The following is a 25,518-nucleotide window of genomic DNA, read 5'->3' as shown; positions in this document are numbered from 1 at the left end:
AGGCATTGCAAGGGCAACAAATTCCCTTTTTAAATGTTCACGCCTCATTCTTGAGGGGTGCTGAAGGGCAAAGTCTATTTTCTGTAGCTTCTTTATGCTGAGTTTGGGCATAGGCAAGCATCCTGTTAAAGGAGTGAAACTCTTCCTGGTCATTTTCAGATAGGTTTGATTCTCTCCTGGCTATAGGCTTAGCTGTTGGTACCCCTGAGTAGCCCAACATTTGAATGTTTATGGCTTTTAGGCTTTTTGCAACAAACTTAGTGACAGAGTTCAGAAGTCAGGGACCAAAAATTAAAAGGGTTACTGCTGTGAATAATTACTGAGACAATGGGGCTTAGTCATGGTCCCAACCACCCTAATTAATCATTAGCTATCCTGCCTAGGATGGGTGAAGAGGGGTCTCCCTTTGTCTTGTCCAGTATAGCTATATTTTGATAACAGATTTCTAAGTTTTCTTCAACTTGGCCTGAGGTATTTATATAGAAGCAATATTCCTCTCTTAACATGGTACATGTGCCCCTGCCTCTGCTGTGAGTACATCTAGGGTTGTTCAGTTTTGTAGCACTGAAGTAGGGAGTTCAAGGCTGTCTGTTGAGCATCCAGAGTATTGACTGTAGCTTTCTGTGGTTGTTGAATAAGGATTGAGATGTTTTTAATGGACTTCTTTAGGTCACCTATCCCTAGACACCAGAAAATGCTATAGGGAGTGCCCTATACCACTTCTACTAATAATTAGATTAGAGGTAGCTAAGGGCCCAAAGTGGAGTTGGTCTGGATCATATAGGTTCCTTTCTCCACAGCCTTGGATCCTGTGATATTTAAAGCAGTGGAAAGGAATACCCTAAGGTTAAATACTTTCCCTGAGGACCCTAGATGAGATGTATTGATGCAAATTCCCTTCTAACAATGAGAGATAGTAATAAAGAGGGTTATGCCACATGACCGAAGGTTTCCAGTTCCTTTTAAAGACACTGCAGGTTGGGGGTGGTGGCTCATGCCTGTAATCTCAGCACTTTGGGAGGCCGAGGCAGGAGGATCACTTGAGCTCAGCAGTTAAAGACCAGCCTGGGCAACATAGTAAGACCCCATCTCTATCTTAGGAAAGAAAAAGAGAGAGAGGAGAAACGGAAGAAAAGAAAGGAAGGAAGGAAGGAAGGGGAGAAAGAACAGATGTTGCAGTGGTAAGCCCTTGTAACCAGGCATGGAAGTGGGAGGCATGTAACCCTATGGACCCCAGTTCTATTTCAGGGTCCCATGCATCCTGGGGTCAAAATTTGAGGACGTGCCCTGAAAAATAATCATTAATAATTATATTTGTGCTTCTGCTTTTGGTGGCCCCTGCAGTGAACAATCGCCACCTGGCTTGTTCTCTTATGGGCTGGTTCTCTTATTTAAAGTCCAATAGCTTTAAAAATGACAGCACCATTCTGACCTGTTTGTTATCAGATGTTAACATGCCCCTTTCCTTCCAAATAGCTCCATGTGTGTAGCATACAGTAGGCATACTTGGAATCTGTGTATACGCTGATAATTTTTCCTTCCCCCAACTCCAGCAGCCGGGTTAGTGCAATAAGTTCTGCTTTGTGAAGAGCATCCCATAGGGAGGGCATGGGCCTCTATAACTTTAGTGAGATAGGAGATAGCATAACTTGTCCTCCTTTGTCCTCCTTGCATACAGCTACTCTCTTCAGTCAACCATTCGGCTTCTGCATTTTCTGTTTTCTTTTCTTTTTTTTTTTTTAGATGGAGTCTCTCTCTGTCACCCAGGCTGGAGCGCAGTGGCATGATCTTGGCTCACTGCAACCTCCACCTCCCGGGTTCAAGCAATTCTCCTGCCTCAGCCTCCCAAGTGGCTGGGACTACAGGTGCCCACCACCACACCCAGCTAAGTTTTTTGTATTTTTAGTAGAGATTGGGTTTCACCATATTGGCCAGGCTGGTCTTGAACTCCTGACCTTGTGATCCACCTGCCTCAGCCTCCCAAAGTGCTGGGATTATAGGCATGAGCCACCGCGCCCAGCTGGCTTCTGCATCTTCAATGGGCTAGTCTACTGGAGTATACTTCTTCCATCACTTCTAGACAGTTGTGGAATAAATGCCCATCCTTAGATGGAAAGAGGGTGGTAGGGTTCTAATTATTACACACCTTTAAAATTATATGGGAGTTATCAATAAGCATTACCTGTAACTAGAGGGTCCTGCCCGGGGATTGCTGTTCTGCCTCCCTTTCTTTTATGAGAGTTTGGGTATGGTGAGGAGTCCAGATGGTTAAGGGCTGTCCAAAGGTTAGCTTCTCTGTCTCCTTCAGGAGGAGGGCTGTAGCTGCCACTTACCAGAGGCAAGATGGCTTGCCTTTAGCAACCAGGTCCAGTTGCTTAGAAAAGTAGACTCGAGGCAGAGAGGCTAGTGTTTAATACCCCTAGGGATATTCCTTCTCTTCTCATGGATATAAGGATGGAAGGGTTTGCTTACAGCTGATAGGGCTGATGCTGGGGCCCTCATAAGCTGGGTCTTAACCACTTGGACTGCTCGGTTGCATTCTACCATCCATTTAAAAGGGCCCATCTCCTTTCCTTTTGATTGTTTATATGAGGGGTGGGCAATGAGGCCAAAATTAGGAATCCAGAGGTGGCAGAACCAGGCCATTCCCAGGAACTCTCAGAGTTGCTTCTGGGTCCTTGGTGCTTATAGTTTGCATATTACCTCCCATCTGTCTTGGAACAAACGTTGTTCTCCTTCTAGGAGGGACCCCAAATAGGTAACCTGCTGCTGAGAAATCTGTGCTTTTCCCTGGGAGACCTTATAACTTCCCTTTCTGCTAAGAAGTTGAAGACTAGCATGGTATTCTGATCTGAAATTTGTTTGGAGGGGCTGGAAATAAGACCCCCTCAGGATCTCTTTCTAGTCATTAGAATGAGCCTTCCAGTTATAAGGATCTGAAATTGTGAAGGGAACATGTACAGTAACCATCCCTCCTTCCCTATTGGAGACCTGCTGGAGGGGAGAGGTAAGATGACTTACCCTGGGTACTGTCCCGGCTGACTCCCTGAGAGGAGTCCAAGGATGATTGGTGGAAAGAGGGTGTGTTGCCTGCAGGTAGGGGCTATTGTCCCCATTTGACAGATGAGAAGGCTGCTTAAAACCCTCCCTAACCACTTCCCTGTCCCCTGCCCCTCTTTATCCTACTTCCATGCCTATGCTTAATTTTTCTCCATAACATTTAAGTCATCATCTGACATTACATGTTACTTATTTTCTCTCTGTACCATTAGCAAGCCGACTCCTTCAGAACGCACTTCTGTTAAGTTTTGTGTGCTGCTCTGTCCCTTTGCCTCTGTGTCTGAGCTCTGACATGCTCAGACAGCATGCTTTTTGGTGACATGCTATTCAGAGATCTGAGAATTAACATAGAAATGGATTTAAAGAGACCATGAAATGTAGCTCACACATGGTGGCTCATGCCTGTAGTCCCAGCTACTATGGAGGCTGAGGTGGGAGGAACCACCTGAACCCGGGAGGTTGGAGCTGCAGTGAGCTGTGATTGTGTCACCGCATTCCAGCCTGGGCAACAGAGCCTTGGTTTTTGAGACCCTGTCTCAAAAAACAAGGCCGGGCTTGGTGGCTCATGCCTGTAATCCCAGCACTTTGAGGGACCGAGGTGGCTGGATCACTTGAGGCCAGGAGTTCAAGACCAACTTGGCCAACATGGTGAAACCCTGTCTTTACTAAAAATATAAAAAATTAGCCAGGCATGGTGACGCATGCTTGCAATCCCAGCTACTTAGGAGGCTGAGGCACGAGAATCACTTGAACTGGGGAGGCGGAGGTTACAGTGAGCCAAGACAGCACCATTGCACTTCAGCCTGGGTGACAGGAGTGAAACTCTGTGTCAAAAACCAAACCAAAACAAAACAAAAAACCACTAAACTAAAACGTAGTAAATGTCCATTAGTCTGTACACTTGCCCCAATGTTTCTCTTTATTTTGTCATATATAAAGTATGTTTTGTTAAAAATAACATTTCAGGTTGAAAATAATACGTGGACAGCAATTACTGCTTACCGCTTAATTGGGTTGTTACTGTGAGGGAAACATGAGCCAGTATCTGTGACACACTGTAAAATGTAAAGTACTCTACAACTGTCGCTAACTGCTGTCCAGAGAACTGTTTTTCCCCTTCAGTAACTTGCTTTCCCTCCTCCCCTGCTCCTTTCACCTCTCATTCCTCCTTCTTTCCCTCCTACTCCACTCTTCTCCTCCTTCCCATTCCTCCCTCTCTCCTCTCCCTCCTCCCACTCCTCACCTTTTCTCTGCTCTCTCTTTCCTCCCACAAGTCCTCCCCGTCTCCTCCTCGTTCCCTCACTCTATCATCTCTTCCTCTCCCTCCCTCCTTCTCTCTCTTCCTCTCCATCCCTCCCTGCCCGTCCCCTTTCCTCCCGCCCCAGCTTTTTCCCTCCTCCCGCCTCTTCGAACTCATGTCTCAGGTGTCTCTCTCTTTCTCTAGGCTTCGCCGCCCCCTCATGGCGGATATGCATCACTGCCTGTGCCGTGGGCCTGAGACAGTCTCACCCTCTCAACCCCTGTCAATGCAGCGGCCTATAGATGGCAAGCTGAGGGCTGTGCACAGCAGGGAACCTCAAAAGCTGAAATGCACATGTTTTGCTCCTAGAGGCGTTGCCAGGCGTGGTGGCTCACGCCTGTAATCCCAGCACTTTGGGAGGCCGAGGCGGGCTGATCGCGAGCTCAGGAGTTCGAGATCAGCCTGACCAATAAAAACACAAAAATTAGCCGGGCATGATGGTGCGCGCCTGTACGTTTATATGAATACAAACTGAGCTTTATTTCCATCCTCTGCCCCTTCCCGCTTAATGGCATATCCTTCATCTTAGTCAAACCAGGCTACTCCTGAGTCAATAATGGTCTTCGTCCTAGTCAATTCAGGGATTTATTAATTAATTTTGGGCCTCTCCTTTTCCTCAGATGGTATCTCAGTTTGGACATGAAGAGAAGACCGCTGCTGTGTCCACGCATGGAGAAGAACCGCTGGCCCTCCCTGGTCGTCTGTCCACTAGGGCATCTGCCTCTGCGTTCTTGTGCCCTGGTTTCTGAGTGCAGAACCACTAAAATCCTGGCTTCTTTCCTCAGCATCCTGGCAAGGTACAAGGTATCCTCAGCCTCTGAACCCATCAGCCACATTCACACCCAGAGGAACCAGGAAGCATCCACAGCTTCCCCTACACCCTACAGCTCTGCCTCAGGTCCTCCCAAAGCTATATCCAAATAAGGTTACATTCTGAGGTACTAGGATTAGGATTTCAACATATGAATTTTGGGGGACACAAAACTGAATCCATAAAAAGGTGGTTGGGGTCCTTTTAGAAAACATGTTCCAAAAGTCCACGTATCTACGAATTTTTAAAAACTAGAAGATGATTTTGAATTGAGCCTGCTATTAAGAGAGATTTCATTTAAAGACTGAAAATAAACATCTTCTACAAGAATGATATATTTTGTGCATTCCTAAACAATGATCAGCATATGGTAGTTGCTGAAATATGCCATTGTTTCTATAGGAAATGTAGACATTTTAGTTACTTGGGGATGGAAATGGGGAAGTCATTTTCTTTGAAAGAGTAACTAAGAAGGAACCCAAAATAAGGGTATTGTCAAGGATAGTTCAGCAGATGGAGAAGGTCTTAGTTTCTTTCTTAAAGCATTTCTCACTCTCTGAGAAACTTGTCTTCCTATCTTCACCCATGGAGAAAGAAACTAAGTCAGTCCTATGTTTCTTGCTGAGTTCACCAGATCTCAGAAATTCTGTTTCAGTTATCTGTTAAGAAAGACCTCTATAGATTTAACTTGGCTGTGATACCCTCTTCTCTGGAAAGTCTCATCTCTGAGCTCTTTAGTTGAATATTGTGACTACCACACATGAGAGAAGGGAGAGGTGTGAAAACCAAAGTTAGTGAGGGGTGGTAGGTGTGGGAGAACAGGGTTGGGGCTTAGAAGGCCTAAATTCTGGCATGAACTGATTCCACACCCTGGAGCGTCAGATTGATTTATTGGCTTAAACAATAAAGAAGAGTTTTCTCAATTAACAAGAAGTTCTCAGGTAGGACATGGAGAGGCTCTAGTAAGGTGGCATGCCACAGTCATTCTCTCTCCTCCTAGTGATCTTTTCTGTACTGTAGAGGCAGGAAAACAAAACACTACATCTCTCAGGTTCTCAGGCAGTCATGATTTGGAAAAAAAAATGTAGCTTAAACAAACTATATCTAGCAAATCAGATGTAGTCACATGGAATTTGGAGGCTAGAAATGAGGCGGGGACTACATTTCTGCAGTTTTAACTGTTGTTTGGTTCTCCTGTATAGTGTTGTTAGCAGAGTCTCCAGTGACCCATAATGGATTTTTAAGACTTGAGAGGCGGGCCATAAGTCATCTGTTTTACTGGTGTTGATGCAGGTGCTGCATGGTTCTGGAGCTGGCAGCAGGCAGGAGCTTTCTGATGGTGGTGGTTTTCTTGGTTGTGGCAGTGATGCTGTAGTGCTGTGGTAGTGACACTGTAGTGATTTTAGAAGAGCCAGCAGATCCCTCGGTGGTTCAATTCTGCAGTGTGGCATTGGAAGTCAATCTGAATGCTCAACATAGAAATGTTACAACATTTCTTGTAAAAAATATTTTCCTGTTTAAACAATCTAAAGTGTGTTTGATTGTTTGCATTTTAATCCTGACCAACACAGAGGACAATTCCAATATATCCTCATTAAGGACCCAGGTTCTTTCCATCTTTACATTTTGCAAGGTTAATGCAATGCATCAGCTTAGCTCCCTTCATGCTCACAAGATGGCTACGATTGTCCCTAGGATCATATCCAGGCAGAGTAACATCGAACAGAGGAATTTGTTTTAATTGGTTTGTTAACTGTAGTATCCCCTGGGTCTAGAAAAGTGCTTCACACACATTAGGCCAACAATAAATATTTGTTGAATGAATAAATGAATGGATGGATGGATCACTCATCTAGAACCACAAAAGAGCCTGTTTACTTTCCTGCTGATTAAGAACATGGTGGCCTACCCTCCCTGCAAAATGGAAAGAATGTTTTTTCTAAAGTAACATACACATACACATACACAAAAGTTGAGCTTTCATATCCTAATACTTGGTTTCTAACAATGCAACTCAAACTCAATTAAGGAAAACAAAAAAGGAATGTATCATACTATTATAAGGATACAATGGGGACTGTGGAGCACAAGCACAGAGCTCCAGCTGGGCCTCCAGTCACAGCTGGGAACCTGAGCAGAGGGAGTGAAGCTGGCAAGCAGAGGAGTCAGCTGGAACTAGGGGCCACCCCAAGTTCAGGTCTCCCACAGGCTGTGGCCTTGGGCAACAGTATGTGTTGGAAGTTTCTGAATCTTTCTGCTTACCGATACCTGTGCTAACCCCATAAGAAAGAAATTCTGGAGATGCGTCTGATGCTGAGGGGAACAGCTGCCTCTGTCTGCAAGAAAACACCTTTCTGTGGTGCAGGGGCCTGAACTCTTTTTCTGTATATTTTCTGCTACATTTTTGGCTTTGCAGGTCCTCCTGTGTCTTTCATAACTGCTCTTGTAGTGCAGCCATAGATGAATGGACATGGCTGTGTCCCGATAAAACCTTATTTATGGACAATGAAATTGGAATTTCATATAATGTTGATGTGGCACAGATGATTATTCTGCTTTTAATTTATATTCAGCAATCTAAAAATGTAAAAACAGCTGTAGGCAATACAAAAACAGGTAGCAGGCCACATTTGGCCTGCAGGCATGTTTCCTGACCCTTGATCTACCCTAAGGACTGTTGGATATTTGAGATGTTTTCTGTGGCCTGGTTTTTCAAACCTACAAAAAAAAGTTTTTAAACGTTTTTTGCTCAAAGCAAGGAAATCTAGTGAAAGAATTGACCTTTAACTTATCATGGCCTGGCTTTTTTGTTAAAGTGCTTTATATTGAATACAAACCAACAAAAATCCTATTATCAAACCATCAAACTGTCCTACTATCAAAATGCCACTCTTTCATAAGTGAATTACTACTGTTTTTATATCTGGGATATGGAATGTTTTATATACTTGATAATTATGTCTTAGAAAAGAAAACATTTTGGCTGGGCACGGTGGCTCACGCCTGTAATCCCAGCACTTTGGGAGGCTGAGGTGTGTGGATCACTAGGTCAGGAGTTTAAGACCAGCCTGGCCAACATGGTGAAACCCCGTCTTTACTAAAAATACAAAAATTATCTGGGCGAGGTGATGCGCGCCTGTAACCCCAGCTACTCAGTAGGCTGAGGCAGGAGAATCGCTTGAACCCAGGAGGCGGAGGCTGCAGTGAGCAGAGATTGTGCCACTGAACTCCAGCCTGGGCAACAAAGCAAGACTCAGTCTAAAAAAAGAAAAGAAAAGAAAACTTTTTTAAACTGAATATTTGTAATTTGTTGTTCCCTGTGATTTTTATGCTATAAAACTTAGGCACTTCTATAAATACATATTAAATATAACCCTGTGTTATATTGGAGTTCTTATGATTAGAAACTGCATATTAGAAGCAATTAGTTCAAAGAGCAAACTCTAATGAGAAGACTCATTTATACATTCATTAAAACTTTTTATTACTATCAATTTATTATTATTATTATTATTTTTGAGACTGAGTCTCCCTCTGTTGCCCAGGTTGCAGAGCAATGGCATGATCTTGGCTCACTGCAGCCTCCACCTCCTGGGTTCAAGTGATTCTTGTGCCTCAGCCTCCAAAGTAGCTGGGACTATAGGTACGTGCCACCATGTCTGGCTAATTTTTGTATTTTTAGTAGAGATGGGGTTTTACCATGTTGGCCAGGATGGTCTTGAACTCCTGACCTCAAGTTATCCACCCACCTTGGCCTCCTGAAGTGCAGGGATTACAGGCATGCTCCCGACCTCATTAAAACATTTTCAGTAGATTTAATACTTTGATCATAATTGGGAGGTGTCAATCAAGTTGTCTTGTAAATCAGGTTGGCTTTTTGTTTTCAGATTCATTCCCCATCCTTCTTCTGCTTTGAACATCCTTGCCTTCTGGCTTCTGGGTAGGATTAGCCAATGGGAGAATGACAAAAGGTTGGAATTCAAGAGGAACCCTGAGGCCAGGATATTCTTTCTTTCTGCTTCCTGTAGCATTGCCTGCAATAGCTGCATCCATTCCAAGGTCTGAGATTCTCCCTTTGGAATTCTAGCTCCTGATGGTCATTTTCTGCAGACCACTGTCACCCTTCTACCTCCCACTCTGGGCTCTAACATGGCCTCTTCCCACTGCCCCTCCATCCTCAGGGGTGATAATAGCTTCCTGTTGTGGCTAATCTCTGGGTTACCCATCTGTGAATCCTTATCTTGGCAGCCAGTTCATTTTGCTGTTTGTGACAATGTCTTATAAGTTCAGCCTAGATCATCTGCTCCTTGCAGGAAGGTAAAGTGATCTCTTGTATGAAATCTTATCTCAAACAACAGGCTCCCTAACTCTTCAGTTTAAACTTTAATTTTCTCTTCTGTAAAATGAAACTACTGACACTGTTAAAGTCTGCTACCAAAGACCTCTAGGAACACACCTGTGGTCAAACAAAGCTAGGTTTATTAAACTTGCTACAGCAAGAGAGAATGAACAGTGGAACAGTAAGGCATCTAGGTAAGGGGGAGTTTGGAGAAGCTTACTATTCTAAGGAGAGTGTAAGGGAATCAAATATCAGCTCTGGACTGGGTGTGGTCAGGAAGTGGAGCAATTCAGTAACAGTGTGAGTCACTTTTTTGAATTTTTATCTAGGAGGCAGGAGAAGAATTAAAGTGGGGCTGGGGATGTCATTTGTAAGAAATCGTAGTCACTCTACTATCCTGCAAAAGGGGTATTTACTTTTTTTTATGGATGTAGAGTGTCCTTATTTCTTTCCTGTGTCATACATAGTTACGGAGTGATCTTGTCTTCATCTTGTTCCATCTCAGGTAACACAACGGCCTTATCTGATCATTGTTTATACCATGCAACAAGATAAACAAAAACAATTTTTTTGTGTGTAAAAATTGTGTGTGTTCAATTGTCCTAGCTTTTAGCATCTAGATGTTGGGCAATTTTTTATGTTTTCAGCACCAACTTCACAGACTTACTGTAAAGATGGAATATATTATATGTCAGCATATAAAAATTCAGAGAAATATTATTGGCACATAAACGCTTAATAAATGTCAGTGCTATGGTTTGGATATGGTTTGTTAGACCCCACCAAATCTCATGCTGAGATTTGATCCTGATGTTGGAGGCAGGGCCTTGCGGGAGGTGTTTGGGTCATGGGGGCGGATGCTTCATGAATAGTTTGGTGCTATTCTCACTGGAGGGAGTGAATTCTGACTCTTTGTTCTCACAGAACTGGTTGTTAAAAAGAGCCTGGCATCTCCTCCTCTTTCACTTTCTCTCTCTCACCATGCGACCTCCACATCCTGGCTTCCCTTCACCTTCCACCATGAGTGGAAGCTTCCTGAGGCCCTCATCAGAAGCAGATGCTGATGCCATACTTCTTGTACATTCTGCAGAACCATGAGCCAAATACACCTCTTTTCTTTAAGATTACCCAGCCTCAGTTATTCCTTTATAGCAACACAAACAGACTAAGACAATTAGTTTCTTCTAAGTGTCATTACTGTTGAGAAAACTATAGACTAGACCTTGGTGGTACAATAGAGCCCCTTGTACTGGCTCACAGGAGCCAGTTATGCACATCTCTTCCCAACTTCACATTCAGTGACTCTGCATCTGTAGTTTGAATCAGTTATGGTGAGAGAATTTGCAAGCACTACTTGCTAAGACAGTGTCTTTCCCTCAAGAGCTGGTTGTTAAACATTTACCAGCACACCCATCTGGGAATGACCAAGACAGTAAGGAGCTCAACAAAATATAAATGTGGGATTGAAATTTACTAATTTCTTAAAAAATAAATTAAAAAACATCTTTGCTTTGATGAGAGTGGGAAGAAATCTGAGTCAGGCTAAAATAAGATTATACCTAGAACAAAGTTCACATTAATATAACATTTTTAGGGTAGTATTGCGTTTACTTTTTTTTTTTTTTTTGAGGTGGAGTCTCACTCTGTCACCCAGGCTGGAGTGCAATGGCGCGATCTCAGCTCACTGCAACCTCCGCCTCCCAGGTTCAAGTGATTCTCCTGCTTCAGCCTCCTGAGTAGCTGGGATTACAGGCACTTGCCACCACACCCGGCTAATTTTTTTTTTTTTTGTATTTCTGGTAGAGATGGGGTTTCACCATGTTAGCCAGGATGGTCTCGATTTCCTGACCTCATGATCCGCCCACCTCAGTCTCCCAAAGTGCTGGGATTACAGGCATGAGCCACCGCACCCAGCTTTCTTTTTTTTCTTTTTCTTTTTGAGACAGGGTCTTACTTTGTCACCCAGGCTAGAGTGCAGTGGCACGATTTTGGTTCACTGCAATCTTGACCTCCTGGATTCAAGCAATCCTTCTACCTCGCCTCCAGAGTAGCTAGAACTACAGGTGTGCACCACCATGCCCTACTAATTTTTGTAAAGATGGGGTTTTGCCAAGTTGCCCAGGCTGGTCTCAAACTCCTGGGCTGAAGGGATCTACGTGCCTTGGCCTCCCAAAGTGCTTGGATTACAGTTGTGAGCCACCACACCCAGCCTTGTATTGCATTTACTAAAGAGTATTATCTATTTATATATTTCTGCTCAGCTTGGTTTTTTAGGGTGAGAAAGTAAAGTGCAGGAGATATCCTAATTAATTTACAAAACAATGATGCATTATTAAATGAGGTAATAATTTTTAGAATTTTGGAAAATTCTATTTTCTGCCATATGTTTAGCATGTATGTGTTAATGATTCTAGTTACCTTATTACATGGTGTTTTATGAGAATGCTGTAATTATGAGATTAGTTTATGCACTAAAACATGGGAGACAAATGAGCAAGGAGAAATAAAGCATTGTTATATTAGTTATGAATAGCTAGTGATACCATTAGCTTTAACACTTGCGTTACTATATAATGGACTTGCTGTAACACAGCTATAACCATAAGTCTCAGTTTTTAAACTCAATAAATGTCTTTTTTCCCCTCAGGCAACATCTAATGCAGGTTTTCTGGTTGGTCTTACCAGTGATCACCAAGAGATCATTGAGCGGCTTTGGCTCTAGGATCATGGAGTTCTTCACTGGATCTTCAGCATTTAACCAACAGAAAGAGAAAGGAACACTCATGAGAAGTTTTCCTAAACCAAGACTTCTTCCCACATTTCATTGTCCATCTCTCAGCCACATGGCTACATCTAATTGCAAGGGAGGCTGGGAAATGTAGATTGGCTGTGTTTCTGATGGGAAAAGAAACAGACCTTCATACTTTTTTTTTTTGACAGGATCTCGCTCTGTCGCCCAGGCAGGAGTGCAGTTGCATGATCTTGACTCGCTGCAAGCTCCACCTTATGGGCTCAAGTGATTCTTGTGTCTCAGCCAGCCACCCGAGTAGCTGGGATCACAGGCACACCCGGCTAATTTTTGTATTTTTTAGTAGAGATGGGGTTTTATCATGTTGCCCAGCCTGGTCTTGAACTCCTGACCTCAAGTGATCCACCCACCTCAGCCTCCCAAAGTGCTGAGCCACCATGCTGGGCCCAGACTAGCTTCTGTGTTAAAAACAATTCATTATAAATAACCAGACAATCTGCTGTGCTGTGAATCACAGCAGATTTAAATATCAATTAAAATGAGTGAATAAACTTCTATAAGTTAAAGTATTTCACTGAGTTTTTCATTCCAGTTGCTGATCTGAATTTGTGTTCATTTCCAGGTTTCTCCACAGCTGGATGCTGTCAATGTCCTGTCCAATTTTAGCTGCAACCTGGGATGATGTCCATTATTACTACTTTTTTTTTGTTATCCTCATTACAGAAAAATTCTAACATCTAAAATGAGCAAGTGTATTTAATTGTTTGCTAACACCAAAATGTAAATTTATGGAAGAAATCAAGAATTGATAAATGTAAATTTTACTACACTCTCTGCTGAATGAGGCTACACCAAATGCATTTAAGAATGTCACCAAACTTTAGCTGTGAGTGGTGGCCCTGTGGTCCCATCTACTAGGAAACCTGAGGCAGGAGAATGGCTTGAACCCTGAAGGTTGAGGCTTCAGTAAGCTGTGTTGGAGCCGCTGCTCTCCAGCCTCGGTAACAGAGAGAGAGAGAGAGACCCTGTCTCTGAAAACAAAAACAAAAACAAAAACAAAAACAACAAAAAACAAAACAAAACAAAAACAAAAAACAAAGTAAGAATTTCACCAAACTTTATAGTGATACTAACATTTATTGAGAGCAATTGATGTGCCAGGCATCTTTCTAAGTATGTATAAACTCTTTTAGCGCACAATACGTAAATAAACTCACAACAGTCCTATGAGGTGGATATTATTATCACAGTTTTATAGATGAGAAAAGTATGTATTTCAACTTTCAGTGAACAGCAGATCACACAGGATTCTCTGGTAACACCAAATCCGGAGTATCCTTTCATTCTGTAAGCTGCTGCAGATCCTCCTAAGCCCTCGGTTATTTATATTCTGAAACGCCCGTTCATTTCGTTGCCCACTGCTTCTGACTCCCAACGCACCCCTCACCCAAGCCCCCTAATCTCTTTCCACGACCCCGTAGAATGACCTTAGCTTGTTAACAGCCAAATAACAGCACACAACCTACCAAAGCTACTCTGATATCTACAGGTCAAACACAAACTCCTTCAATTTAGGATTTATGGTCCTTAACAATTGCCAGCTGGAGCCCTTGGGCTTTGGACAGTTTTTCAGAATTAAGACAGGGAAACCTTTCTCTAGTCCACAGCAAGGTGGGGGAAAAGGTGGGGCGGGGTGGGGCGAGGCGGGGGGTCCTTAATTTTCAGAGAAAGATGAGTGTTTTATAGCAGTGGACCACTTTTTGGAATATCTTTTCCTAAGAGTTCAAAGCGGCCCCTGCACTATTTGCGGAGATCGTCTGTATGTAGATTCGGGGTCCCCAGACAAACCCCGCTGACTTTAGAAAACTCCGATCTCTGGTTACCCAAGGCAGGCTCTTTAACCAGCCAAACAAAGCACAGTGCCAGAATAACCCACTCACTCCTGATGACAGGATTTCTTGTTCTTTTTAGGGTCAGTTTCAGGTCCAGCGATCTGATGTTGAAGAATTATCGGGGTGTGAAATCAACTCTCTCATCAGCTGAGAACGGAGGCTACAGGGAGGCGCCGTTATCTCTCAGAAAAGATGCAGCACAAACAACCTGCCAGCCCCCGCGTGAATTCGTTAACGGAAACACTGGTTGTGACCTGCAGTGAACTTTGGAAACGAATTTAAAACTCACCTTGATCAGAGTTCCTTAATGAGGAGTCGGGAGAGGAAGGATCCTCATTATTCCCTCTTCGCTACCTCCTCTCTACAACCCCATTCCAAAGGGACTGACCTTCAACAGAATGTATTTCTATAGAGATAAAAACAACGAAACTCCCAAGACGTCTATATTTGGAATATACAGGGAAAACTAGGTAAGAAACGGAATGAAATATAAACAAGGACAGGTGAAAATGAAGCAATTCGGAGGCAGAGGAAATCAGTGATTGGGCGGACAGCAATTTTACCGAGAGGGAAGCAGCTAGGTACTATTTTGTATCTGTTAATAGCTGCCTGGTCTTCACCAGTACCGAAATTATTTTCATGAATCAGATTGACAGGTAAATAAAAAGTAGGTGTCCCGGAGACCTCGTGGCGCAACGGTAGCGCGTCTGACTCCAGATCAGAAGGTTGCGTGTTCAAATCACGTCGGGGTCAACAGCTTTTAGCTCGCTGGCTCAGATAACTGTATGGCGGGGAGTACATTACATATTACAGGGGGAAAAAAGTTGCTTTTCCTGCTTCTCTTAGGCACTTGTATACTCAGTTACTTTAGCCTCCTCAAAACTACCCCCTTCTCTTTTTTTAGTAGGCAGATATATACAGGAATATGTTATGGTATTTTGGGGCTTATTTCCGGGTTTATAGAGACGTTTTCACTCTTTTATTGCAAACATTCTGAATTATATTCTTCAGCAACTCATTCCTATTGTTAAACCCTCCTGGACTTCTCTCCATACTCACTCCCACGCCCGCGGCCTTATCTTTTCATCCGTGTCTGTCTCTCCAACCTTCAGAAGCTTAGCAGATCTTCGCAGAGACGTAGTCTGGTTTGAGTGGATGACCTAAGGTTACCTGCTTCATATTTGGATCAGCTGTTCCAGGCTAAAGCGATTCCATAGAACTTCCCTGGATCTCTGCGATTTCCTCAACCCTCCCTGCAAATCACGGAAGAAGTCACTTGATTTCCAGAGGCAGAAAACCTGAATGCAGTTACTTTCTCAAATTCATACAGGGAATGAACCATTACATCAGAGAAGGCTAGATATTCCGTGAACCCCCTTATAGTATTATCTGAAAATGTGCATGAATGTGCCGTTTTTTTCCTCACATGTGGCTCAAGACCCCCTACAGATTATGAATTAGCAAATTACAACATGGAAAAAAGGAAAAGTACGTTTATTTCTTCAGAAGTGTTTAAATTTTTATAACTTACAATGACTTTAAAACATGACATTTGAAATATTAGCAGATTTTCTCTTATGTATTTACTGTACACATTCACACAATACACAGTGACAAACATTACATCGGAGAAGTGTACCTAAGATAACCTTTTTCCTATTTCTTATTAACTCTTTTCTTAGTAGTAGTCTAAGCCTATGGCCATGTTACGAACAGATTACTGCTATGGAAAAAAAAAAAAAGAGAAGACATAATTTTGAGATTTGGAAACTTGACACGCTAGAAAAAAGGTGACTATTAACTCTAGGTTTTCTGACCCGTGGAGCAGAGTGGCGCAGCGGAAGCGTGCTGGGCCCATAACCCAGAGGTCGATGGATCGAAACCATCCTCTGCTAGGGAGCGTTCTGTGGGTTTGTTTTTTCCCCTTCCAAAAATAGATCTACCTCATAGGAGGAGGAAATTGGTATAATTGTCATGGACACCGTAAGGGAACTTATTTTGATTTGCACCTCCCTCAGAGATCCATATCTATGGTTGCAATACGTTACTATCCTAATTAGATTAAAAATAGCAAAAGCAGTAGTTTTAGCTTTGATTGTTTGAACAGTTAATAGATACCATGCACTATTCCAAGTTCTGAATCATTTACTCCTCGCAATTCTACGAAGTAAATACTTGCTATTACTCTTACTTTACAAATGAGACAAATTGGGGTTTGTCTGCAAGTTGGGGTTTGCAGAGGTTAACTAACTTGCCCAAAGTCATGCAGCTAGTAAATGGTAGAGCAAAGATAAAACTCTAAACCGCCGTTCTGCATAATTACAAACACTAACATTTACAGCAAACTTCAAAAGTTATTTCAGCTATTCCTTCCGAGTTTTATTGGTAGGACACGAACTCACCTAGTATTATTAAATCCCTAGTAAAATGAGAGGTACCATATGTGACATATAGTAACATGTCCAGATTTGAGCAGGCTGTAGGTGACACTTTTTTTCCTGTTCTTATTTTTCTGTTTACTCAAACTAATACAGATGCATAAGGAGACATGTTTAAAGTAGGATGAAATCTACAGACTGTGCAAAGCTTTTGAACTTTTGGAGAAATGTTTAGACAACTGACGAAATGCTTGGGGTTGAATTAATGAAAAGTGTCTAGAAACTTAAGCAGTAAAACAACAAGAAAAGACAATTATGTACTAATGCCAGGGAAAAATAAAAATTGCAAGGAAAGGAAAACTTAACAATGTATTTCTTTGCCCACTTGTTGAATTATGTTTATAAAGTTGTCATATTTTAAGCTACAAAAATAAAAGTATCATATATTGTGCTATAACCATATGAGAAGACTTAGAAAGGGAGCATGTGTGTGTCGGGGGTCCTAGGGTGTGAAGAAGAAAGTGAACCAGTTACTCCTCTTATATAAAGTCAACAGAAGGACCATACAAACATATTATTTAGAGATATGTAGGTAAATAATTTTAAAATAAGCTATTTAAATGTTTAAAAAGTAGGCTGAACCACTCAGCCACGACTATAGGTGTCAAAAGTTTTCTCAAACGTCGTACATGTTATTATATGTCACATATTGTACCTCTCGCTTTACCAGGAATTTAATAGCTGAGTTCACGTCCTGCCGACAAAACTTAGAAGGAATCAACAAACTTCAAGTTCAGGCGCATATGTGGTAAGCTGAGAATGTTCTTTGGGTGTTTTCTGTAATGCAAATCAGGAATATGTTTCAATAACTTTAAAAATTGCTAGAGGACAGGGAGCAGAGAAGAGACTTGATTTTTGTTTCAAGTGATTCTTGAAATTATGTGTATGCGAAAAGGATAGAAAAGAAACAAAAATTGTTTGCTATCTAGAAATTTTCTGTTTGTGAATTCTCAATCGTAACTCTCACAGAATGACACAAGGTTTTCCCAAACAGACGTGGTGGCTCACGCCTGTAATCTAGCACTTTGGGAGGGCGAGGCGGGCTGATCACTTGAGATCAGGAGTTCCAGACCAGCCTGGCCAACATGGCGAAACCCCCTGTCTATTAAAAATACAAAAATAATTAGCTGGGTGTCGTGGCACATGCCTGTAATCCCAGCTACTCTGGAGGCTGAGGCTAGGAGAATCGCTTGAACCCAGGAAGCAGAGGTTGCGGTGAGCTGAGATCGCGCCACCGCTCTGCAGCCTGGGAGACACAGTGATACATCTCAAAAAAAGAAAAAAAAAATCCCCTGTATTAAGTTTTATCAAGCAATGTGAAAATTGGTCAGTTCTGAAACTTATCAATTTGGTGATGTGATTTAAAAAAAAAAAAGACTTATGTATGTAAAACAATAGTGAACTGAAGCTGGAGTCTGTATTATAAAAATTTTTGTCATCTTGTGTAATTCTTTTAAAAATTAAAATAATAAAATACATAAAATGTATAAGTGCCCAGGGAAGGGGCATTTATGTAAACCTCAAAGTTTCCGCCAAAATTGAACGAGCCAGCCAGGAGTCGAACCTGGAATCTTCTGATCCGTAGTCAGACGCGTTATCCATTGCGCCACTGGCCCTCCGATGAACCAACATAGGCGTTATACGTATAGAAAAAAACGTTTTGGGATTACCGCGTCCTCCTAAACATGAATATATGAAATTTTATTTCTTTCTGATTATAAGGATTTTGAACCCAAAACCCTCCGATTAAAACAAAATATAGTTTTATTTGTTCCTTTGACTTGGTTTACTCATGAAGTATGATTCCTTCGTGGGTAATGAGAAATCCATCCTTGTGCACAATGATTCCTTCCTGAACAATGAAATATCCATTATGATGTAACTTGTAAAAGATCAGAGATAAGGTTTACTTTGGGCAATGAGAAATCCATTTTGAGGACCTCTGAGACATAAATTGAAATTGTCCTGCCCTGAATCCCCAAGAAATCCATTTTGATGTTAACTAGTAAAAAATCGAAAGCCTTTTTACATGTGAAATATCGATCGGTTGGATGAAACCTGCTTGAAGATGCAAAAGCCCACCCCCGTAGTCGGCAGGATTCGAACCTGCGCGGGGAGACCCCAATGGATTTCTAGTCCATCGCCTTAACCACTCGGCCACGACTACAGATACCAAGAAGCTTATTAAATATCTTACATGTTTCTATACATCACACATTGTACTCCTTTTATTAGGGATTTAATAATAGCTGAATTCGTATCTTAAGAATAAAACTTGGAAGCAATCAACAAACTTCAAATTCAGGCACATACATGATACGCTAAGAATGTTCTTTGGGTCTTTTTTATAATGCAAATCAGGAATATGTTTCAACAACTTTTACAATTCTCATACTTTTGCCTAGTAAGAAAATTATCCTCAGGCCGGGCGCGGTGGCTCACACCTGTAATCCCAGCACTTTGGAAGGCCAAGGCGGGCAGATCATGAGGTCAGGAGTTTGAAACTGCCCAACATGGCGAAACCCCGTCTCTACTAAAAATACAAAAAAATTAGCCAAGGTGGTGGTGCACGCCTGTAATCTCAGCTACTCGGGAGACTGAGGCAGGAGAATCGCTTGAACCCAGGAGGCGGAGTTTACAGTGAGCCGAGATCGCGCCATTGCACTCCAGCCAGGGCGACAGAGCAAGACTCCGTCTCGGGGGTAAAAAAAAATAAAAAATAGATTAAAAAATAAAAAGAAAGAAAATTATCCTCAATAAATAACAAAGATGTTCCACAGAGATCCCCTATATTTTCTGACAAAGTCCAGTGCCTGCGACATACTATCGGCTCAACAAATGTCAGTACAATTGTAACTATCATTGTAAAACCCCAGAATCTAGATTCATCAAAATGTTCTGCAGTGAAGATAGGCTTCTGTCTTTTCATAAAACTCAGAATATTTTAACCAGCTGAAAGAACATTTCTGAAAGAAACTAGAAAGTAAAAAATATTTTTGCTGGTCAAATCCTCTTTCGTTTATGGGGCCTTCTCTCACAAGGGGAAGAACAACTGCATCTGATATTCTGTGAATAGTTTGAAATTATATTCAAAGACCACTTCCAAAGGAAGAGCAGAACCCCAGGTTCTAAAACTGCACTACCATTACCACAATACTATGCGTGTGTGTGTGTGTGAGTATTAGTGAGCAAGTCAGGGATTCTGTATTTCATCAATGGCCCAACTCTATGAACAGAAGAAGGGTAAGGAATGATTGATGAACTACTGCTCATGTGCGGATGGATTGAAAATCGTCTCTACTCCAGATCTCTCTCCTCTGGGCTCCAGAATATACAGTTGTCCTATTTTTTTTTCTTGCATGTCCATGGGCATCTCAAAAGCAATGCAACCCCAAAGGAATGTTCCATCATTTTCCTCAAACTTGAATTTCCTCCAACAATCCAAATTTTTGATGAGATACCAAAACCGAAGACTGGCTACCAAGACCGAAGACTCCCCTTGTCCTTTTACCTCCCTCTGATTCCCTTCCCAGCAGGCCCTCAATTCAACCTTCTAATTAGCTCTCAAATCTGGCTCTTCTTCCCCAGCCCTCAGACCACCTTTTTTTTTCTTTGTTTTTTTTTTGACGGAGTCTCGCTCTGTCATCCAGGCTGGAGTGCAGTGGCACGACCTTGGCTCACTGCAACCTCCACCTCCCGGGTTCAAGCAATTCTCTTGCCTCAGCCTCCCTAGTAGCTGGGATTACAGGTGCGCGTGCCAACATGCCCAGCTACTCAGACCACTTTTTAAAATGAGGTACTTAGTTTAGGTACTTAGACGTACTCATGAGAAACTTCTCATTAAGTTATTGCAACAACTTCTTAGTCTTTTGGCCTCCAGTTCCTGATCTCTTAAATAATATATTCATTTCTTCATTCTTCCAAAAATTTTATTTTTTTAGAATAAAAATAAGCACTTTGAATATGGGTAGTGAGACAGAGAATTGCCTATTTTTTTCAAATTCTTTTTATGTGAAATAGCAAAAGCCAAGCACTTTGCTAGGTACTGCTCATTCAATGGTGAGCGAGATTTCTAAAGGATTACAGAAGTTAACAATGAAACAACTGAGTGCAAGTGAGAAGTGCAGCCGTAACACAGTAAGTGGCCCACAGAAAGAGTTCTGGATCTCAACCACAAAGGTTTTAGGTGGTTGCCTGGAGGGTCACTTAGACTCCAAGCTTCACGAAGAAAGGTTCCAGTTTTACCTTCTTTACCTCTGAGTCCTCCATAGGTGCTTAATTAAGTATTTTTGGAATGAATTATACTTAAGCTCAGATCTGGATCTGAAGGATGTGTTAAAATGAGACAAATTGGTGTGGGGTGAGAAAATGGGGTAGGGTAGTGTTCCGAAACTAAACCTCAAGGAATATGGGAGAAACTGAAGAAAGTTCCCTCTAGTTGAAACATTGCTTTTTGGAGGGGTACTGGGAAGGGCATTGATGAGAGATAACACCGGAAATGTAGTTGAGGGCAGATTATGTAGGTAGAGCTAAGTTAGCACTAACCCAGAATGTGTTTCTGACTGTGTCCCTTACCTCCTTTAATGCCTTTAAGGTACCCTGTGGCCTAGCGAGAAGATCGCAGATGACATGGGAGGCCTTCATCTTCTGCATCTGTCCGACCTTTTCAGCTCCTCTTCTGGTCACTCTGTCAAGGGGGCCTGGAACTCCTGAGACGTGAAAGGACCAGCCCTATCTCAGATGGTGCGGGTTTCTTCAGCCTGACCTCTGCCATATTTGCTTGGAGCCCCAGAGCTCATCCTTCAAGGCCTTTTTAAAAATAGCACAGCCTCTGTCAAGCCTTCTTGAAAAATTAAATTTTTTATCGTAAAAACTTTCAAACATATAAAGAATGTGAAAGAATAGGCAATTATCTGTATACTCATCACCCACATTCAATAATTAACATTTTGCCGTCTTAGCCTCATCTACCTATTTCTACTGAATCATATGAAACTCACTTGCAGACATTATGATATAGAACACCAAAATCCATAAACATGTGTCGCCTAAACATGCGTCTTTTATTTAACTACAATATCATGAACAAAACTAAAACAATCGAGCAATTCTTTAAAAATATCTCATATCTGGTTGGGTGCAGTGGCTCATGCCTGTAACGTTTTGGAATGCTGACGCGGGATTTCTTGACCCCAGGGTTTGAGAGCACCTGTAACAAAACAAGCCCTTCTCTTGTGCCTCTGTACAAAACAGATTTTAAAAAATCAGCCTGGCCTGGTGGCGCGCTCCTGTAATCCCAGCTACTCCGGAATTTTAGGCGGGAGGATGGCTTGAGCTCAGGAGTTCAAGGTTACAGTGATCGCGCCACTGCATTCCAGCCTGGGCGACGGAAACAAACTCTAAATAAGTGACTAAAAACATCTGAGTATTTATTTATCTAATATATTTTTAGAGTCAGTTTTTATGTTTCCTATTCTTTCACATTAGAACAGTTTCCCAGCTTTTTCTTTTTATTGTTATTTCCTCATGACATCTTTTAATCTTCCCCTCCCTCCCTTCCTCCCTTCCTCCTTTCCTCCCTTCCTTCCCCCAGCCTGGGAAACACAGGGAGATCCGGTCTCTACAAAAAACAGAAAAATAATTAGCCAGGCATGGTGGTGTGTGCCTGTGGTCCCAGCTACTCGGGAGGCTGAGGTGAGGATCACTTGATCACCGGAAGTCGAGGCTGCAGTGAGCCGTGATTTCACCACTGCACTCCAGCCCTGGGCGACAGAGCAAGACCCTGTCTCAAAACAAAACAAACAAAACAAAATAAGCAAAAAAGTCTAATTGTCTCACAGAATGTCCTACATTCTGGATTTGTCTCATTATTTCCTTATGGCATCTTTTAATTTATTTTTGTTCCTTTTAAATTAGAAGATAAATCTAAATGATTGCTTTTGTGATTAATTTGAGTGATTAGATTTAGGTTAAACATTTTTGCCCAGACGCTGTTCTTTACACTGTGCTAACTTCACATCAGAAGGCACTTGTAGGGATATCCTGCTGATGGTGAAGACCGAGTGGTGCCCCCCAAGGTTCTTTATTTCTCTCTGCAATTGACAAGTAGTTTTGGGGTGGCACTTAACACCATGAGCATATGTTATTTCCCAACCACCTTTTCCTAACGGTTTTAATTAAGGTCGTTAAGCTCGCTCGTTGCTTTGCTCTATTATTTTTCTAAGGGTTGCAAATGGTGATTCTTCTAATTCTACCAGTCTTCTGTATTTGTTAGAAGATACTTTTGTCAAACGTGTGGACCTCTTTTCTGCCTTCCTTCGTACCCCAGTCTTTCCAAGAGGTTCCCGTGGGAGCTTCACATTACCCCTGTCGTAATAGCCTTAAAACTCACGTAGGTTGGCGCTAAATTGTAATTGGGTCTGACGTGCTTTATGGTCTGGAGTGCATTCTACAGCCTGTAAGGTCTGTAAATGGTTCTCACACTCGAGTGTGCAAACGAACCACTTGGATAGCTTGGTTAAAACCCAGAATCCTAGAGCCTACACACAGCGATTCTAGGTAGGTCAAGTGTAGTGCGGACTAGCAAGGGAGGTCGGCCTCGAAAAGTTGTCATTTTTAAGAAGCTCCCAGGTTATGTTACTGGTTCAGGGACTGGACCAAATTTTGAGTAGCGCAGGCCCAGAAGATGGACTGTATGGCATTATGGTGGAGAGAGAGAGGATAAACAGACTAAGTACACAGCAAAGGCAAGGGATGTGAAGGAAGGGATCTACAATGAAGATAACTTAGTGAAGTAAATGGAAAGAAGTACATTTCTGATTACCAGCTTTGAGGAAGGAAAATAACACCAGAGTAGTGAGTACCTCAAATAACCACGGAGGGATTCGAACCCTCAATCTTCTGATCCGAAGTCAGACGCCTTATCCATTAGGCCACGTGGTCCCGGGTTACGAATCAGAACAATTTTTTGATGGAAAATAATCTCCTCCCTATGAGCTGTAAATGTACTAAGTATAGTGAAATCATTGTTGTAAACCAAGGAATTTCCAACCCCTGAAAAAAACTTACAGCCTGGTTGGGGAAAGACGAAGTTTAATCTAATGGTAAAAAAAAATCTAATGGCCGGGCGCGGTGGCTCACGCCTGTAATCCCAGCACTTTGGGAGGCCGAGGCAGGCGAATCACGAGGTCGGGAGTTCGAGACTGGTCTGGCCAAAACAGAGAAACCCCGTCTCTACTAAAAATACAAAAATTAGCTGGGCGTGGTGGCGGCCGCCTGAGTGCCGCTGCACTCCAGACTCCAGCCGGGGCTACAGTGCGAGACTCTGTCAAAAAAAAAAAAAAATACTGCAATTGTGTTCGTAGCCGCCGCCGTCCTGCCGTCGCTCTCCAACGCCAGCCCAGCGCCGCCTCTCGCTCGCCGAGCTCCAGCCAAAGGAGAAGCGGGGTAAGTAAGGAGGTCTCTCTACCACGGCTCGTAGAATGCCGACTGCCCGCAAATCGACCGGCAAATCGACCGGTGGCAAAGCACCCGGGAAGCAACTGGCTACAAAAGCCTCTCGCAAGAGTGCGCCCACTACTGGAGGGGTGAAGAAACCTCATCGTTACAGGCCCGGTACTGTGGCACTCCGTGAAATTAGACGTTATCAGAAGTCCGCTGAACTTCTGATTCGCAAACTTCCCTTCCAGCGTCTGGTGCGAGAAATTGCTCAGGACTTTTAAAACAGATCTGCGCTTCCAGAGAGCAGCTATAGTTGCTTTGCAAGTGAGGCCTATCTGGTTGGCCTTTTTGAAGACACCAACCTGTGGGCTATCCATGCCAAACGTGTAACAATTATGCCAAAAGACATCCAGCTAGCACGCCGCATACGTGGAGAACGTGCTTAAGAATCCACCATGATGGGAAACATTTCATTAAAAAAAATTATCTTCTTCCTGTTATTGGTAGTTCTGAACGTTATTTTTTTTCCCATGGGGTCAAAAGGTACTTAGGTATATGATTGCGAGTGGAAAAATAGGGGACAGAAATCAGGTATTGGCAGTTTTTCCATTTTCATTTGGGTGTGAATTTTTAATATAAATGCGGAAATATAACAGCCTTAATGCAAGTTAAAATGTTTCAGTGAACAAGTTTCAGCGGTTCAACTTTATAATAATTATAAATAAATCTGTTAAATTTTTCTGGACAATGCCAGCATTTGGATTTTTTTTTAAAACAAGTAAATTTCTTATTGACGGAAACTAAATGGTGTTGTAGCATCTTTATCATTCATTCACTATACTTTTCTGAGATTTCATCCATTCACTATACTTTTCTGAGTTGTCCTATATGCAAATACATGTTTTTAATGTTGTCTGTCTTCTGTGCTGTTCCTGTAAGTTTGCTATTAAAATATATTAAACTATATAAAAAATGCTGTGAAATTTCAACTAGATAACTGCCAAGGGCAGGAATATGGTACGTCAATAACTACTGATCGAGTGCTTTATCTTTTGATTGGCAGAGAGAAAGGCCACGATGAGAAAGGAATGTTTGAGTTGAGAGCTGGAGAGGCAAAGGCAGAACCAGACTGCTTTCCACATGCAGGGAACCACCGCTGCCTTACGATGTTTCCAGGTAAAGATCGAGGGTTAAACACAAGAATTTACTTTTGCATACTCCGCAGATCTCACTCAAACAGCACTAAAATATACATCCAAATAGGGAGAGGAGATAACAGAAACAAAATTTTGTCATCTGGAAAGCTGATTGAGGAGTCGCTGATTTTGAGAGCCCTGAGAAAGCTAAATCCTAAACCAGGAGTGGGAAAAGCAAAGAGACAGTAGATGTTCACCATAGAGCCCCCATTCCTATCCCTTTTCCCTATGCCAGGCTCGGATATTGTCAGTACAGCTTCGTCTGGAAACTACCTGTGTGAAATAAATTTAGC

The 25,518-nt window shown here is 42.3% G+C and overlaps 2 long non-coding RNA genes, 5 other non-coding genes and 1 pseudogene across 7 annotated transcripts; 4 read left to right on the top strand and 4 right to left on the bottom strand.

The window, feature by feature from the left end:
* Positions 1 to 6,223: 6,223 nt before the first annotated feature.
* LOC129534208 (uncharacterized) lies at positions 6,224 to 14,338 on the bottom strand. The gene is made up of 3 exons (XR_008680683.2): positions 14,200 to 14,338; positions 12,193 to 12,255; positions 6,224 to 6,608 (listed from the first exon to the last, which is right to left on the bottom strand). It is a non-coding gene; the product is annotated as an uncharacterized lncRNA (long non-coding RNA).
* A 138-nt stretch (positions 14,339 to 14,476) lies between these two features.
* LOC101153836 (uncharacterized) lies at positions 14,477 to 21,563 on the top strand. Its single transcript, XR_002006342.4, has 3 exons — positions 14,477 to 14,621; positions 17,260 to 17,337; positions 21,184 to 21,563. It is a non-coding gene; the product is annotated as an uncharacterized lncRNA (long non-coding RNA).
* Positions 14,833 to 14,904, top strand: TRNAW-CCA (transfer RNA tryptophan (anticodon CCA)). Its single transcript has one exon. It is a non-coding gene; the product is annotated as a tRNA-Trp (tRNA).
* On the top strand, positions 15,975 to 16,046 carry TRNAM-CAU (transfer RNA methionine (anticodon CAU)). Its single transcript has one exon. It is a non-coding gene; the product is annotated as a tRNA-Met (tRNA).
* TRNAR-ACG (transfer RNA arginine (anticodon ACG)) lies at positions 18,133 to 18,205 on the bottom strand. The gene has a single exon. It is a non-coding gene; the product is annotated as a tRNA-Arg (tRNA).
* TRNAS-AGA (transfer RNA serine (anticodon AGA)) lies at positions 18,675 to 18,756 on the bottom strand. Its single transcript has one exon. It is a non-coding gene; the product is annotated as a tRNA-Ser (tRNA).
* Positions 21,564 to 23,458: 1,895 nt separating the features above from the next.
* Positions 23,459 to 23,531, bottom strand: TRNAR-UCG (transfer RNA arginine (anticodon UCG)). The gene has a single exon. It is a non-coding gene; the product is annotated as a tRNA-Arg (tRNA).
* A 191-nt stretch (positions 23,532 to 23,722) lies between these two features.
* LOC101145566 (histone H3.3 type 1-like) lies at positions 23,723 to 24,512 on the top strand (annotated as a pseudogene).
* Positions 24,513 to 25,518: the final 1,006 nt, after the last annotated feature.

This window comes from Gorilla gorilla, chromosome 5, assembly GCF_029281585.2.
Source record: "Gorilla gorilla gorilla isolate KB3781 chromosome 5, NHGRI_mGorGor1-v2.1_pri, whole genome shotgun sequence".
Taxonomy (NCBI): Eukaryota; Metazoa; Chordata; class Mammalia; order Primates; family Hominidae; genus Gorilla; species Gorilla gorilla.
The sequence above is the reverse complement of the archived record's forward strand: the minus strand, read 5'-3'. Positions and strand labels throughout refer to the sequence as shown.